This window comes from Otolemur garnettii, unplaced genomic scaffold (assembly GCF_000181295.1).
Source record: "Otolemur garnettii isolate 467f Iridium unplaced genomic scaffold, OtoGar3 scaffold00062, whole genome shotgun sequence".
NCBI lineage: Eukaryota > Metazoa > Chordata > Mammalia > Primates > Galagidae > Otolemur > Otolemur garnettii.
In genome coordinates, this window is record NW_003852457.1 from 3,230,942 (window position 1) to 3,236,824 (window position 5,883).

Below are 5,883 nucleotides of genomic sequence, written 5' to 3' on the forward strand. Positions count from 1 at the left end.
AAATAAATAAATAAAAACAACAATATGGTTTGAAAAGGAAATGTGTTTTTCCTATTGCTAGTACAGAATTATAATTCTACAAATTTAGTGCCTGATAATGAAAAAAAAAAGATTATCTCAAAACTTCAGGGTTCTGTCATCTAAAATCAAGCTGGGTGAGCTAAAGTCAAGGTGTTGGCAAGGTTGGCTTCCTCTGGACAAGGGGGCACCTGTTCCCCGACTTTTTAGTCTTACGGATGCCACCTCTGTGGCAGCCCTTCCTCAGATCCCTCCAACATCCCTCCATGCTCACATGTCTGGCTCTTTGATTCTGATCTTGCAGCCGCTCCTTTGCAAAGACCCTGTGATTCCATTGTGGTCAAGAGACAATGACAATAGTCTCTGATCTGAAAAGATATTGACCTTGATCACATCTGCAATGTCCCTCTTATCACACACTAAGGTTCTCTCAGGTTCCAGGAATTAGGAGGTGGTCACTATTAGGGGCCCTTGCCCAACCTATCACGAGACATTATTTAAATATCATTCATCCTAGGACTAACATCTAGCTGAAGTTCTTGGGCTTATCCAAAACAACTGCCTGAGGAAAAAGGAGACTACTCTGCAAATAAATAATGATCCCTACTTATTTGCAGGGGCAGATTCAGAAGGTTACCTTGTCTGTGTCATTTAACCTCCAGATTATTCACAGCAAACATCTGTAAAGTTATTGACACTATATGTTGAAAAAATACACAGCTTAATGAGAATGGCCTTTACCTTCAGGGAGCATAGTGTCAAGTGGAGAGGGTAGAGATTAACTAAATTCCTTCAGTGTTGTAAGACAAGCATTAATAAATGAAAGATCTATGCAAAGGAGAGCGGAGATGAAAAGAAGAGCTTGACCAATGTGCCTGCATATGGGGAGGATTGCTGGGGAGGTAAAGAATGAGCTATAGAGAAATTGGATTCATCTTGGTGGCAATGTGAGAGTTTGAGTCCCAGCAATAATGGGGATGAATGTCAAAAACTATATCATCTATTTGATAAAATGACTTTTTTCTTCTGAGTAGATACCTAGTAATGGGATTGCAGGATCAAATGGAAGGTCTGCTTTCAGCTCTTTGAGGATTCTCCATACTTCTCTTCATAGAGGCTGCATTAGTTTGCAGTCCCACCAGCAGTGTAAAAGTGTTCCCTTCTCTCTACATCCATGCCAGCTTTGGGACTTTGTGATGTGGGCCTTTCTCACTGGGGTTAGGTGATACCTCAATGAGTGAAGGGCTCAACTACAACTGGGATTTTACCTAACAAATGCAACCATGCTACCTAATTGTTAATTAGGTATTAATCTGAAATAAAAACAAAACACAAAATATATAGTCTACACATTTCTTTGTAAACATTTCAAAGGACACACATTACATTTTACTACATCTGTACACCCAGCTGAGTAAGAATTGGTGATTCAGTGATGGTCATTAAACGGGGTGCCTTGTTTAAAAAAACTATATAGTCTATACATTTCTTTGTAAACATTTCAAAGGACACACATTACATTTTGCCATATCTGTACACCCAGCTGAGTAAGAATTGGTGACACATTCAGTGATGGTCACTAAACAGGGTGCCTTGTCATTTCCCGGTCAGGATCCTTTAGGAAGTTTGATGCCGCTCCTTACCCCACCTGGTCTGCACACACAGACCCTCTCTTGCTTCACAGCCCTCCTAACTAAGTGTGGAAATAACTGCTATGGTTTCAATGCACATGCTTTGGGGTTGACTAAGTGATTTCTATTGGAGCCCTTGCCAGTAGGCAAGATGCTTTGTGATAATAACAACCTGATAATTCTGGAGGCAGATAATTTTTGTCTGAGTGTGGATTTTGTTAGACCAACCATATGATGTTGTATAAATTGCTTCACTTCCCTGCATCTGTGAGTTCCCAGTTGGGAAGTGGAATTGCTTTAAGGAGAACATAATTATGTTAGTGGAAACACGCATTTTCAAAGACAGTAACTGCAAAGAACCAGCTAATATTCTCCTGGAGCTCCAAGTCCTGGCATGCAGCTAAAGGCAATCACCCTGGCCCTGGTGCCTGGGGACAGAGAAAGGTTTACTCAGGTCAGCCATAGTAAGAAAACAAGAGGGCAGGCTCTCTGATTTGCCTTGGGATAGACATGAAGTGAAGAGGTTTTGCAGATTGGGCAAGAAAGGGACCTCAGGAGATGGAAGATGCAGTCTGTGTGTCTTCAGTCTCAGAGACAGTTTGAGCAACCAGACTACAGAGTATCAGTGGATAGTTTCCTCAAAGGCATTCATTCCTCTGCAAAACAAACTCATAACATTTTCTTGTGACCTTGCCTCCCACTGCTTGACATAAATAAATAAATAAAAGTACATCAGCAGCTACTGATTGCTGTGAGAACAAAAGGTATTAGGCATGAAGTAAGTGGGTTACGTGTGTAAACAACCAAGGACCTACTCTGATCTTTTGTTATTTCAGTTGTTAAAGCTGTCAGGGTACCCGAATCTCAAATCTGGAATGGAGTGGGTCTGGCTCCAGTGTTATTGCTGTTGTTATGGAAAGTACTTGCTTTTGCAACAACAACAACAAAACAAGTAAAACAAATATGGGAAGAATATTAGACATCATCACATTCATGACAAGACAGAAGGTCAGTGACCTAAACAGTGAGCTTGGAGTATGGAGAAGGAATAGGGCCCAGGATCAGAGGCCAGCATCAGATGGTGCTTCTAGAGTCTGGGCTTTTTTGCCTTTTTTGGGTTCTAGTAAAGATAATCCTTCATAAGTAAATGGATTGTGGTTGTGGTGCTTTGTGTGGGCTGTGTGTGGAGGGAGGAGACAGGGTTGAGGAGTTAGTCTTTGTTCCTACAGGCAGGGGAGGGACCTGTGGCCTCGGGGCCAGTGCTGCTTTAGCAATTGTATGATCCCTGCTCGGCTGTATGACTGTTGGCACATTGGTTGTGAGCTATGGGCCTGAAAAGTCTTAAAAAGACCTCTCCAAAAGTGCACTGAAAACCAAAGGGAACCTTCAGAAACCAAAGGAATTACCAAACTATGAGAATGAATGACCATGCTGATCTTTAGCACAGCAATGGCTAATACGGACAGGAGAAGGAAAAATGGGCTCCTTTCTCCAAGGGCATCTGCCCTTGAGATGGAGCCACAGCCGCAGGAGAGGAACTGGTTAGAGATCAAAGAGCTGCCTGCCCGTGACCCAACTGTCCAAATCAGCTTTCTCTATGAGCCACCTGCAAATGCCCACCCCAGTCTGAGTCCACACCGCAGTGCAGCAGAGACATCTAGCAAGGCCACCAAACCCAGTAATTCCAGCTCTTCCCCACACCTGCTAAATCTCCAAGGAGGCAATTTCCAAAATGACTTGTTATTGTCATTGTTTTTGCTCTCAGATACTCTGCAACTGCAGTGACTGGCCTTCCTTGCCCCCAGTGAGAAATCAGCACTCCTGCCTGCCTGAGGTTATAACTTGGACTCTTCACATTATCTTGGATATCTGCACACATATCATTTATTTCCCAGACCCTGTCACTAACTGTCTACAATGTCAATAGCTCTTCAGCAACCACGTTTACTGAGATCTACTCTGGGCCAGGTGGGGTGTTCACCTCGGGGGCTGTAGAGAAGAATGAAACCAAGTCTCTATTATCCATTTATGGAATAGCAGGGACCATCACCTCCATAAGGAAAAGAGAGTGACTCTCACACAGCAAGGACCTTGGTGTAGGTAAAGTTTCTCATTTATCGTAGTTGAGTGCCTGTTTCTCTGAGTCAGCTTACACTCGCATGTCCTCCTCCAAGGCTTAATCATGATGTGGAGCCTCTGAAGAAGCTAGAAAGAAATGGACCTGCATCAGACTGACCGAGAGGATTCTCTTGCCTGCTCCACTGACCTGCCAAGTCTCCTAGCCATGGGTGAGAAGGCCTAATTCAGTGTCAGAACAAAGTCACTTACTGTCTAAAGTCACTTACACTGAATGTATAAAAAATACCTTTTTATCCAACAACATCATTTGATGGTAGCAAGAGAAGAACTCAGAGCTAGAAACAAGAAGTGGCCTTGTTTCCTCTTTTTTTCACTGAGACCCAGAATTGTATCATCTCTGTAAGACGCAGTTTCTCATCTGTGCAAGACAAAAATGCAAGTCTCTCAATTTCACCCAATCAGAAATGACCATAACCATATGGGATACCTCTGTGATGAAATTCTCACAAACAGTTGTCAGCAGACATAATCACCAAATACTCCAACAGTTTTGGCCAAGTTCATCAAACAGCAGAGCTGTAAATTGTAACTCTGTGTGTCAATTTGGCAGGCCATGGGTGCCCAGATTATACATTATTTCCTGGTGTGTCCCTAAGGGTGTTTCAGGATGAGATTAGGATTGGAATCAGTGGACTCATTCCCTAAGCAGACTAACCTTCCCAATGTGGCGGGCAGCAAATCGGTTGAGGGCCTAAATAGACCAAAAGGCAGATTAAAGTGGAATTCAATCCTGTTTTGCATTCTACCTGGCTCCTTGAGCTGAGACATTTCATTTATTTTCTCCAGCCATCAGAGTTGGATGTATATATTCAGCTCCCCTGAATCCCAGGGCCTTGGATTTGGGCTAAATTACACCATCAGCTTTCCTGGCTCAGCTGACTCTCCAGCTTACAGACAGTAGACTGTGGGACTTCCGAGACACACAGACGCACAGAGTTTCTGTTTCTCCAGAGAACCCTGACTAATTCATAGTCCATCAGAATTGTTTGTAAAATCAAGTCAAATCATTTATTTAATTCAATTGTCCATTCTATCAAAACCACGGTTTGTTAAACCAACCTGAACCACACAGCCAAGAAAGGTCCAAAATTATCTCCTTGGATCATCATTGAATGGAACCTCAAAGGCATTTCTTTTGAAGTCGTCTTCTTTGTTTTGCTTGGCTGTGAGAATTCCTTTTTTATTTTAACCCCATTAAGTCCTTATATTCCCTCACCCCTATCCCAGGTTTTTGCATATCTCCTTTGCTTTATTTTTCGTTTTGGTGTATCAGAAACAGAAGCTACTCATGATGTGCTAGATAAGTCTCAGAGAAAGTTCAATCAACAAACAAATACACCTGCCTTTGCTCTTGGAAACATTATTACAGCTATTTTTTCCCTTTTTATTAAGTCATATACATATAGATCATGAATACATTTATACATTTGTGGGTACAATGTGTTGATTTTTATACAATTTGGAGTGCTTACATCAAACTAATTAATATAGCTTTCACCTCATTTACTTAATTATTGTGTTAAGACATTTATGTTCTATACTTCATAGATTTGACTTGTACCCTTGCAATATGCTCCATAGGTGTGGTCCCCCCATTTACCCTCCCTCTGTCTAACCTCCCCCCTCCCCTCCCTTTCCCCTCCACTTCTCTCCTTCATCCTGGGCTATAATTGTGATCTATCTTTCATAAGAAAGTGTGAGTAATTATAAATTGGTTTCATAAAAGTCCTGAGTACATTGGATACTTTTTTATTCCATTCTTGAGATACTTTACTAAGAAGAATATGTTCTAGCTACATTCATGTAAACATAAAAGAGGTAAAGTCTCCATCTTTTTTTAATGCATAGTATTCCATGGTATACACATACCACAATTTATTAATCCATTCATGGGTCAATGGGCACTTGGGTTGCTTCCATGATTTGGTGATTATGAATTGAGCTGCAAGAAACAATTTGGTGCAAATATCTTTGTTGCAAAGTGATTTTTGGTCTAGGATGTACACCTAGTAGAGGAATTACAGGATCAAATGGCAGGTCTACTTTTAGATCCCTGAGTGTTCTCCAAACTTCTTTCCAAAAGGAAAGAATTATC